This window comes from Bos indicus, chromosome 29 (assembly GCF_029378745.1).
Source record: "Bos indicus isolate NIAB-ARS_2022 breed Sahiwal x Tharparkar chromosome 29, NIAB-ARS_B.indTharparkar_mat_pri_1.0, whole genome shotgun sequence".
Classification (NCBI taxonomy): Eukaryota; Metazoa; Chordata; class Mammalia; order Artiodactyla; family Bovidae; genus Bos; species Bos indicus.
This window is the reverse complement of record NC_091788.1, coordinates 50,366,826-50,378,762: the sequence shown is the minus strand read 5'-3', so window position 1 is coordinate 50,378,762 and position 11,937 is coordinate 50,366,826. Positions and strand designations below refer to the sequence as shown.

General features: G+C 53.7%; 1 long non-coding RNA gene across 1 annotated transcript in view; it reads left to right on the top strand.

Annotated features, from left to right (window-relative positions):
• The window catches only part of LOC139180729 (uncharacterized), a 119,012-nt gene that overhangs the window by 92,758 nt on the left and 14,317 nt on the right, over positions 1-11,937 (top strand). The window lies entirely within an intron of this gene.

The following is an 11,937-nucleotide window of genomic DNA, read 5'->3' as shown; positions in this document are numbered from 1 at the left end:
TATTGTGTGGACGTGATGATTGATTTTTGCTGTGTTAACCTTGTATCTTCTGGCTTTGGTAAACTCAAAACTCATCTGTAAGCTCCAAGAGTTTGTTTTCTTGTTTGTTGTGTGTGTTCCTTAGGCCTTTCTGCACAATCGTGTCTCTCCACGTGCGGAGTCTGGGAAAGCCCAGCTCCCCATGGACTCCAGGTCAGCAGGCCTCCCTGGAGCCCCAGCACCTCCGCGGCCCGCAGATGGCCAGCAGGCCTCCCTGGAGCCCCAGCACCTCCGCGGCCCGCAGATGGCCAGCAGGCCTCCCTGGAGCCCCAGCACCTCCGCGGCCCGCAGATGGCCAGCAGGCCTCCCTGGAGCCCCAGCACCTCCGCGGCCCGCAGATGGCCAGCAGGCCTCCCTGGAGCCCCAGCACCTCCGCGGCCCGCAGATGGCCAGCAGGCCTCCCTGGAGCCCCAGCACCTCCGCGGCCCGCAGATGGCCAGCAGGCCTCCCTGGAGCCCCAGCACCTCCGCGGCCCGCAGATGGCCCCCGCTTCCTCTCCCGTTTGGATTCACTGTTTCCCAGTGTCCATGTGCCCCGGGCCCTGGCCTTGGCTGCTGTTTTCTAGATCCTAAGATTTACCCCAAGGCTGGCACCCGCTGGTCTTATTCACTCCCAGCTTTTTTTTTTTTTTAATGTTTATTTGGCTGCACCAGGTCCTAACTGTGGAGTGTGGGATACTCAGTCTCCATTGCGCGGCGGGGTCTTACCTGCGGTGTGTGGACTCTTAGATGTTCACGTGGGATCGAGTTTCCCAAGCAGGGATGCAGACTGGGCGCCCTGCTCTGGGAGCTCAGAGTCTCACGAACACCAGGGAAGCCCTTCATCGTCAGCTTTGTTGCCATCACGTGCCCTGATAGCCTCCAGGTCTGTGAAGACTCACCCTCCAGGCCGCCACACCTGACTGCCTCCGGGATGTCTCCATTTTTGATGTCCTGCAGATACTGTGAACGTGACCTGTCCTCATATGCACACTTGTCTCTCCTCCTGGGATGGACAGGACCGTAAAGTGACCCCAAGTGACCCTCCTCCTTACAGGATCTCCTTCTGAGTGTGTACGAGCCTGTGATTACTACGAGCTATCACTCGTGGGATTATGTTTGGTTATATGGCAAAGGGGATGTTTGCAGATATAGTTAAGGCCCCTGATCAGTTGGGCTCCTCAAAAGGGAGGTTGCCTGGGGGGCCTGCCTGAATCTGTGGTTACCTGTATAGTTGTGTCCGACTCTGTGACCCCGTGGACTGGGGCCCACCAGGCTCCTCTGTCTGTGGAATTCTCCAGGCAAGAATGCTGACGTGTGTTTCCATTTCCTTCTTGAGGGGATCTTCCTCACCCAGGGATTGAACCCACGTCTCCAGCATTGCAGGCAGATTCTTTACAGTTTCAGATTCCACCACGGAACCCGGGGAACTCTGAAATAGGGGTCTAGGTTTGGAGACTGTGAGTCAGAGAGAAGCAGCCCCGCCGGCCTGGGAGGAACACGACACGTTGTGCAGGGTCTGAGGGATCACGGGTCCCGGAGCTGTGGGCTCTCCTGCGGCTGAGGACCATCCCTGGTTGAGGGTGCTCAAGAAACGGAGAAGCGTTCTTCACACACCCCGCGCGGGGAGGGGAGGGCCCAGAGCCTCAGATGAGAGGCGCATGCAGTCGGCCCTTGACTGCAGCCTCATGAGACCCCGTGGGGGCTGCCGCTGAGCCATGCCTGGGCTTCAGACCTGGGGAAACTCTGAGATAGTAAGCGTGCGTGTGCTGTATTGACCAGCCCCTGAGTTGCGGTCACTGGCGGCCCAGCAACAGAAGACGAGTACACCTCCTCTTAGCACCGTGTGGTCCGGGGCCAGCACCCGCTGCCTGGCCGCCTGGAGCCGCGGCGCTCTCCACACCCCCAGACATCTCAGCGAGCCCGTCCCCCCCGGCTGGGGACTCCTCACCCGTGCGTCCTGCTGCCCACCTGCGTGAGTTAGGCCCTCGATGACCCCCGACCAAACGGACTTCGAGCCAGCCTGCTTCCAGCCTCATCCTCGGGCTCTTCAGTTTCCAATAAAAGGTCAAACTGCTTTCGGTAAGAGCCGGGAGGGTCCTCCGCAGCTCCACCTGTGCCCGATCGTACCCCTTCCGTGAGCCGTGGTGTGAAGATGCCGTGTGTCTGTGGCATCCCGAGTACTTGGCGTGGGCCAGACTCTCCAGCTTCACCACAACACTGTGAGGTGGACGCTCACTGACCCCCATTTTCCAGGTGAGAAAACCGAAGCGAGAGCCCAGGTTACCTGGCAAAGGTCACACAGCGTCTGACACTGACTCCAGATACTGCCAGCGCTTCCCCAGCAGCCCGCACGTCGCGGAGCTCGAGTCCCTGCCCCCGGACCAGCCCCCTGAGCCTGCACACCTTCTCTGGGGCCCCTCCCGTGTGCTCCCCAACTCCCCCCACCCCACGAGCAGGCTGAGTCCCTCTGCTGAGACCCCGCCACGCTCCTCCCCCCCAGGCAGCGGTGTGTCTCACTCATTCTGTAACAGACGCCAATGCGGGCCACACACAGTAGGTCTCTGTCAGTGAGTGAGCAAAAGAGAGTGTGGACTGGTCAGGCAGGCCGCCGGGAGAGGATGGTGATCAAGGTGGAAGCAGATCTGTGGGGTTTACTCACAAGGTAGGAGCTGGAAAAAATTTCATCGTGAGAATGTGTCTTGTGCAGAGGAAAAGCGTTTATTGAAGGATTTAACAATGGCCAGTGTGCACCAAAATATGCCAAGGAAGAGAGCGGGAGGCATTCAGGACTTGGGGGTGGCTGGCGAGACCCTGGAGAGGAGCCCGGCGGGACCCAGGGCCCCAGGCTCTAAAGACCATGAGGTGCCAGGAGCAAGGGCCACGGGAGCCCCTTCGGGTGGGGTTGGAATCGGGGGCAGCTTTCCGTTAGGGGGTGATGGACATGAGCCTGATGCCCTCCTCGTCTGCCTTCATCTGCAGCCGGGCTGCTGTATGCCCAGCTCTGGAGACAGGGCAGAAATTCTGGAGGACGTGATGACATTACAACTTCAGGGCTATGACATGCAGCCCAGGACGCATCCTGAGATGCCTGAGCTGGAAGAATTACATGGGCCTGTGGCTAGAGTCTTAGATCTTGCGCTGGCAGCACTCGGGCACACAGCAGCTGGACTGGGAGCAGCAGGGTTTGCAGCAACTGGACTGGGAGCAGCACACGGGGATGCAGCAGCTGGACTGGGAGCAGCAGGGTTTGCAGCAGCTGGACTGGGAGCAGCACACGGGGATGCAGCAGCTGGACTGGGAGCAGCAGGGTTTGCAGCAGCTGGACTGGGAGCAGCAGGGTTTGCAGCAGCTGGACTGGGAGCAGCAGGGTTTGCAGCAGCTGGACTGGGAGCAGCAGGGTTTGCAGCAGCTGGACTGGGAGCAGCAAACAGGGATGCAACAGCTGGACTGGGAGCAGCCACAGGAGCCACAGCCCCCCTTGGAGCCCCCACAGGAGCCACAGCCCCCTTTAGACCCCCCACATGAGCCACAGCCCCCCTTGGAGCCCCCACAGGAGCCGCAGCCCCCTTTGCCACAGCTGGAGCAGGAGCAGGCTGGCACACAGCAGCACACGGGCTTGCAGCAGCAGACGGGCACACAGCAGCTGGAGCCACAGCCCCCACAGGAGCCACAGCCTCCACAGCTGGAGCCACAGCCTCCGCAGCTGGAGCCGCAGCCCCCACAGCTGGAGCCGCAGCCTCCGGAACAGCCACAGCAGCCCATGGTTCTGGTGGGTTGAGGGTGGAGTAGGTCAGAGGAGCAGGTGGAGAGAGAGAAGGTGCTCAGTGTGGGGCCTCCAGGGCCGGGAGCCTTTATATACCTGCCGGGTGTTTATACTCAACACATGACTTCCTCTTGTGTGTTTACCTCTTTCAAACACACAAGTTATTCTTAAACTCTTTACAGTCCCATGAGCCCCCAGTAGCTCACACCAAGGTCTGCTTCCTTGATTTCTAAATGTAGTTTCCTCCTCAGGGTGTTTCTCTTTGTAAACAGAGCCTGTGCTCCCAGCTCAGGGAGCCCCGAGGTCTGACCACCCCAGGCGGCGAGTCACATCCTTGGTTTTCCTGTTTCTGCTCATCGATAAACCTCTGTAAGTTTCTATTTCTCTTCTTAAACATCAGTTGGTGTCATTTCTGTAAATAAAATTATTGAGCAGAAAAATAAAAGACTACTTATAGTTCCCAAATCCCCACACGGCCAGTCTCAATATTTTGTTGAATTTGAGAAGCAGAATTTGAAGTCCTTTGCCTTCCTGGCCTTCCTGCCTTCCCTCTGCTCAGTTCATCCCCCCAAACACGAATTAGACCCCCTATTCTTCTCTTCACGGGACCTGGCTTCACAAACTGCTATGACTCCTCCTACGCTTTTTAGCCTTCCTCAGTCCATTTTTATAAAAATCCCATGAGTCAACCGACATAGTGCACGCTGACTGTCATTGAGGGCTGTGAAGACAGTTTGGGTGGATTGGCCACCATTTGGTTAGCCATCTTCTCCGATGGAACTTCATTTTCTAGGAATTGATTTTAATTTTCCTACTGAGGTGACAGTTACATCCAGAGACGTGATTCAAGTGTTTCGAATCCGTGACCCCAGCAGTTTCGCTCAGCAGGCTGTGATGTAACCGCCCCCTGGTCGTGCTGGGTGGTCTCCATCATGCAGGGTCTCTGGCCCTTCCAGCCCCAGTCCCCAGGCCCACAGCCCCCCCCCTTCTGACTGGTGTTCCTGTAGTTGGAGGCACATAAACGATATCGTAAGCATATATCCTGGCTTCTTTCACTTAGCATCTTATCCTGTGTCTCAGAGACGTGCGTGAACTTTTATTTATTTTTTTGTTTTTGTGCGTGAACTTTTAATCGCCAGGAAGTGTTCCAGGTGGAAGTGTGCTCCCGGGGACCCTCTCACCCCTTGTTTGCAGATGCTGGCACTGTGCCCGGCGCTGGGCCGCGACGCACGGGACTCCCGTGAACCGCTCGCGCTGCCACTGTGTTGCTGGCGCGTGACTGGCGTGCAGCGTTGCTCGTTTCGGGCGCACAGCATCAGGATGCAGTTACATGTGTGTGTACACGCATCTTTCTGAGAATGTGTCTTATTTGTTTCGGTTACACGTGTAGACGTGGGCTGGGGGACTGTGGGTGGGGACCGCGGCAAGGGTTTAACTTCATCAGAGCCTGACGGTTTCCATGACACTCATGCCCTTTTCAACCTTGCGGGTGGGTCTGAGCGTACAGCGACTCCCTGTGTCCCCTGATATTTGCAGATTTTAAAAATCTGCAGTGTTCCCGTGCGGGGGCAGTGATGGCTCACGTTCGCCTCGATTTGCATCTCTTTGGTGACTCAGGTTGTCGAGGACCTTCCCACATGCTTACTGGCCATTTGTATACTCTGGAAAAAACGTTCGTTCTGTTTTGGGGCCGATTTTATTGTGGGTTTTTATTTGTTTTTCTTTTTTTCCGTGATTGATTTATTGGAATTCTCACAAATTATATCTAAATAAACTGTGTGTGTGTATATGTATATATTATATATATTTCTCCTATTATTTGCTTTGCCTCATTATTGTCTTGATATCTTTTTTCAATTTACAGATTACCTTGATGCAGACCATTTTTAAAGTCTCTGTTGAATTCGTTGCAATATTGCTGTTTTTTGTTTTGGCTTTTTGGCTGCGAAGCAAGCAAAGTCTTAGGTCCCTGACCAGGGATCAAACCCACACCCCCTGCATTGGAAGGCGAAGTCTTAACCACTCGACCACCTGGGAAGTCCGTGTCTTGATATCTTAACAGCATCCTTTGACAGGTTTTTTTTTTTACTTTCATGATCTAATTGAACACTTTTTATCTTTGATGGTTAGTATGCCTTCTTCTGAGCCCTCTGAAAAATCTGCTAGCTTTCCTTCTAGGAGCATCCCTTTTTGTTTTTACGTTTAGTTCTGTGATGGATGGCAAACTCGATTTGTATGAGTGAGTGTCGGCAGAGGTTCATTTCCCTCACACTCACCTGACTGCCTCAGCATCTGGGGCTGCATAGACACGACAGGCATGGGGGATAAACTGCGTCGCAGCAGGGGGGCGACGGGAGCAGGCTCATTCTAGAAATGGCTGGCTGGGCGGTGAATGCTTTCAGGACTTGAAGGCCCTTCCCCACCCCCGGGGTAACCAGACCCGAGGAACCGAACCTGGGCCCCGCGGGCTGGACAGTGGGGTGGGGGCCGAGGGGGCTCCTGGGCCTGCGTCTCAGTTCTTGAAGGAGGTTCAGGCGTTGGGGAGCCGCTCTGAAATGGGGGCGGGGGGTGGTGATGGGGATGGAGCCAAGACTCCACAGGCGGCGTGGGTTCCTTCTGTCCCACCAGCTCCTCTTGGTTCTGCTGTTGAAACACATTAGGGATCTGGCTGGCTTCCCTGGTGGCTCAGACGGTAAAAACGTCTGCCTGCCATGCGGGAGACCCGGGTTCGATCCCTGGGTTGGGAAGATCCCCTGGAGAAGGAGATGGCAACTCACTCCAGTACTGTTGCCTGGAAGATTCCATGGTCGGAGGGGCCTGGTGGGCTGCAGTCCATGGGGTCGCAGAGTCGGACACGACTGAGCGACTTCGCTTCTTTCACCACCTTCACGCGGCCACCGATGCACAGCGCTTTCTGCACACCGGCTCCCCCTCCAGTCACTCTGTGAACATCCACGCCGCCAATCAAAAGCCCTGTGACAGCCGTGCTCTCACGGGGGTGAGTGCAGATTCCCTGCCTGCAAGTGTGGCCCCTGCAAGGCCTTGGAGAGGCTTGCACTTAGAGTGCTTTTAGTTGTAGTCTCGGCGTCCTTGGCCGCTCTACCACCTTCTAAGTGTTTTCACTGACCAGTTGGGCTTGAGAATTCTGTGTCTCCCCAGCTTTACCGACTTTCTTCTGAGAAATGGAGTATTCCTGCCATTTCAGTAAACAAGGATGTCACAGTCATCAGAAATTCCAGCCCCCAAATGCCAATTTCCGAGCCCTGAGGGCACCCGGGAAATAGTGCACCCCTTGCCATCTGGTAATCAACCAGGCTGCGGCCCCACCTTCCGTGAGCCGCAGCCACTCCCCGGGGCAGCACGGCGCTGTCTGCGCTCTCCGGGGAGATGCAGGGGCTTCGCCAGGGGGCGGGGGCCGGCCGGCCTGCCCGTCCTGCCAGTTTCCTTCCCGCGCCCGCTCCGGACCCTGAGCTGCCCCACAGCTCCGCGCGTCTGTCCTCCGGCACAGAGCGGTTGCGCCGCCGAACCGGCCGCGCCCGCCGGTGCCCTCCTGCGGGTGCGGGTCATGCCGGCTCCGCTCGGCCCCTCACCGTGGGGCTCGGCGGGAGCGCCCCCGGGCACTGATGCAGCCGCGCGTCAGCCCCGCTCGGGCGGCTCCCAGGGGACCCGCCAGCGCCACCACCGCCCACCCGCTGCCCGGCTCCCAGGGGCGGGCAGGCCCTGGCAACAGCCCTAATTCAGCCTCTGTTGGTACTTGGGGTGGGTTTTCGACTCGGTAGTTCTAAGCCCGTCCTTTTTACTCTAATGTGCATTTCAGGGTATCCGTTTTTCTCCGAGTGCTGATTTGGTTGCCTTCAGTAAACTCCATACATAATGATTCATTATCTTTGCCTAGATTCATTAGATTATGAGTGATACAGGATGTTGAGTTTCTGATCCTATGATTTCTCCCCATTTATAAGCTGGAATTCTTCCTTTCATTTTATGATTACCACGAGATAGAGTTTGTGTATAAAAAATTGGATAAACCTACTTTCCCTTTCTCATGTTTAATGAATCAGTTCTCAGCCTCCTTCAAAGGCCAGCTAGTAGAGTTTGCGTTTTGCATATTTTTTCTGTAAATGAAAAAAGGATACGATTGATAAATACATAAAAATTGCTTCTGTGGTACGCTGTGTGAGCATGTGCATTAGATCCACACATTGTGAAATGGTTCCAACAATCCAGTTAATTAACACACCTGTCACCTCACATAGCCACCCTTCTCCTGTGATGAGAACACTTGATAATTTACTGTCTTAACAAAGTTCAAGCATTTAACACATTATTAGCTATAGTCACCACGCTGTACATCAGACGCCAGAACTTACCGTCTTGTAGCTGAATGCTTGTACCCTTTAACCAACAGGTCCCTGTTTCTGTCACCTCCCCAGTCCCTGGGAGTGTGTGTGTTAGTCACTCAGTCATGTATGACTATTTGCAACCTCATGGACTGTAGCCCGCCAGGCTCCTCTGTCCCCAGGATTCTCCAGGCAAGAATACGGGAGTGGGTTGCCATTCCCTTCTCCAGGAGATCTTCCCAACACAGGGATCGAACTTGGGTCTCCTGCATTGCAGGCAGATTCTTTACCATCCGAGCCACCAGGGAAGCCCAGTCCCTGGAAACCACCACTCTGCTCTCTGTTGCCATGAGTTCAGGTGGTTTAGAGTCCTCGTGTGAATGAGACCTCACAGCGTCTGTCTTTTTACATGTGGCTTATTTCACTTAGCTCAGTGCCCTCCAGGCTCATCCGTGTCGCGACACGTGGCAGGAGTGCCTCCTTTTGTAAGGCTGTATACTGTTTCATTGGGCTTCTCTGGTGGTTCAGTGGTAAAGAATCTGCTGCCAATGCAGAAGATTCGAGTTTGATCCCTGGGTCGGGAAGATCCCCTGGAGGAGGAAATGGCAACCAGCTCCAATGTTCTTGCCTGGAGAATCCCGTGGACAGAGGAGCCTGGTGGGCTACAGTCTGTGAGGTCACAGAGAGTCGGACACGACCTAGGGAGTCGGCAGCAGCATACTGTTCCGGTATGCGTATGAACCACCTCAGGTTTCTGAGGTGTAACCACACACGTTCATCTGTTGATGGACACCTAGGTTGCTTCTGTATCTTGGCTGTTGTGCTTAATGCTGCGTGACCACGGGTGTGCAGATAGCTCTTTGATATACTACGCTCATTTCTTTTGGAAACAATTCCAGATGTGGCATGCTGGATTGTATGGAAGTTCTAGTTTTAATTTTTTGAGGAACCTCCCTGCTGCTCTCCATAAGGGCTACAGCAAATTACATTCCCGCGACCAACCACAGGGGCCCCCTTTCCTCCACATTCTGCCCAAGTTCCTTCTCTCCTATCTTGGTGATGGCCATTCTGGGAGGTGCAGAGGGGGACCTCACTGTGGTTTTGACTTGCATCCCACTGATGATTAGTGATGCTGAGCACTTCTTGCAGTATGCCTGTTGGCCTTTTGTATGTCTTCTTGTAAAAATATCTGTTCATGTTCTCTGCCCATTTTTAATTCAATTGTTTGTATTTTGCTATTGAGTTGTGTAAGTTCCTTATATGTTTATAGTAACATCAGATAAATGATTTGCAAGCATTTCCTCCAGTTCCCCAGGTTGTCTTTTTACTCTGCTGACGGTGTCCGTCGCTGTGCAGAAACTGCTGAATTGCTGTGGTCCCACTTGTTTATTTTTGCTTTTGCCTCTCATGATGTCATCTGGGAGTTTTTTGATTCAGTCTGTTCAGATGTTGTGTTTCTTCGTGATTCAGTCTTGGTCATGTGTGTCCAGGACTCTCTTTCTCCTAGGGTACTGCGTCTAATAAGAATAGACATATTGTCTTTGTCCCTGGTTCCCAGCACAGAGCCCCTGGCACCCTTGGGATTTCCTTAGTGATGGGAGTGTCTGTCCTTCATTACAAGTCCCATTGGAGCACCTGAGTGGTTGCTGACCAGGTGGGACCCCTGGAGCGTCTCAGGATGGGGCTGGCCATCAGAAAGACTAGGGATCAGAGAGAAGTCTCAGGCTGATTGAGAGAGAACTCGCAGGCTGACCCACTGACGTCTGGGGAGGGGGAGCTGCGGACTAAGCTCTGCAAAAGCTCTTCAACGGTCCGGGCTAGTGAGCGTCCAGGCTGACGAGCACGCGGAGGCTCGGGCAGAGTGGGCGGCTGCAGAGGGCATGGAAGTGCTGTGCCCCGTGCACGCCTTGCCCTGCACCTCTCCCACCGGCAGTTCCTGAATCCCATCCTTTTATGCCAGATCAGTAATCCAGTAACTCTGTGAGCTGCTCTGGCACATCAGTCAACCCCAAGGAGCGGGTTGCTGAGCCTCTGCTCCGTGTGCAATCAGTCTAGAAGCGCTGGTGACAACGTGGACTTGATGTTGGTGTCTGAAGTGGAAAGTGGGCAGTTGAAGGACTGAGCAGTAACCCCTGGGGTCAGACACTAACTCCAGGTAGACAGTGTCAGAACAGAATTGAGTTACTTTGTGGGATACCTGGTCAGTGACCACAGAGAACTTAAAAAATTGTCTGGTGGTATTGAAAAAATACACATTGGAGTTTTCCAACTTGTTGGTGCCAACTAAAAATCGTCCTTCACCCTCTGGTTCTGTAAGAATGAGGTCACGAGCCACTGCAGTCACTGGCCTTCAACGCCCTCTGAAAGGAGGTCAGGAATGAAGCACAATGTGCCTGGGAGAAAACTAGCAGAACAGGCCCTCGAAGAGACATTTATCAGGAGAAGGACTGACGAGCTGGGTGTCTCCTCCCATCTGGACAAGCACTAAAGTCATTACCTGAGACACTTGATTCCCGCGACCGGGGCAACCTTCCGCCAACCAAGGCTTGGTCGCACGTTCTCCTCCTTCAGCAAAATCACGCACACTGAGCTCTCGCCTCACCTTTGCAGAGCAGTTCCTTGGAGCTGCGGACGTAGCTTAAATAAAACTTAACTCACAACTCTCGACTGGTGCATTTTCCTTTCTTTTTCTGTTGACATTGATGTATAACTTCATAATAGACTCGTATGATCTGTGCATTTCGGGGGTCTCTGTTACAATGTCCCCTCTTTCATGCCTGATTTTATTTGAATCTTCTCTCTTTTTTATTGAAATACACATTATTTTATTATAACTTACTTTCCTTTTGTTCTTTAAAAATTTTTTTTTTAAATTTTACATTGGAGGATAGCCAATTAATAATGTTGTGGTCAAGTCTTCTCTTTCTCTCTCTCTCTGTCTCTCTCTCCCTCTCTCTCTCTCTCTTCTCTCTCTCTCTTTCCCTCTCTTTCTCTCTTTCTCTTTTTCTCTCTCTCTCTCTCGCTCTCCCTCTCTCTCTCTTTTTCTTTCTCTCTCTTTTTCTCTCTCTCTCTCTGTCTCTCTCTCTTTTTTCCAGTTAATCTAGCTAAAGGCTCATCAGTTTTGTTTCTTTTCAAAAGCCCAGCTCTTGGTCTCCTGGATATTTTCTATTGCTTTGTACCCTCAGTTTCATTTATTTCTGCTCTGACCTTTGTTATTTTCTTCCTATTGCTAACTTGGAACTTAGTTCGTTCTTCTTTTTCTAGCTCCTTGAGATGTAAAGGTTGCCTTCTGGAGACCTTTCCTCTGTCTTTATGTGAGTGTTGATTGCTGTAAGCTCTGTCTCAGGCCATTTGGGCTGCTATGACAAAATACTGCAAGCGGGGTGGCTTATAAAGGACGGAAGTGTGTTTCTCACGCCATGGAGCCGGGTAGCTCCACGGTGCTGGCGCTGGGCGGGTTGCTGCGCTGGGGGGGCCGCTTCCAGGCTCATCGGCGGCATCGTGTCGCTGTGTCCTTACGTGGCCGGGAGGACGAGGGAGTTCTATGGGGTCTGTTTTGCTGCTGCTGCTAAGTCTCTTCAGTCGTGTCTGACTCTGTGCGACCCCAGAGATGGCAGCCCACCAGGCTCCCCTGTCCCTGAGATTCTCCAGGCAAGAACACTGGGGTGGGTTACCATTTCCTTCTCCAATGCAGGAAAGTGAAAAGTGAAAGTGAAGTTGCTCAGTCGTGTCCGACTCTTAGCGACCCCATGGACTGCAGCCTACCAGGCTCCTCCGTCCATGGGATTTTCCAGGCAAGAGTGCTGGTGTGGGG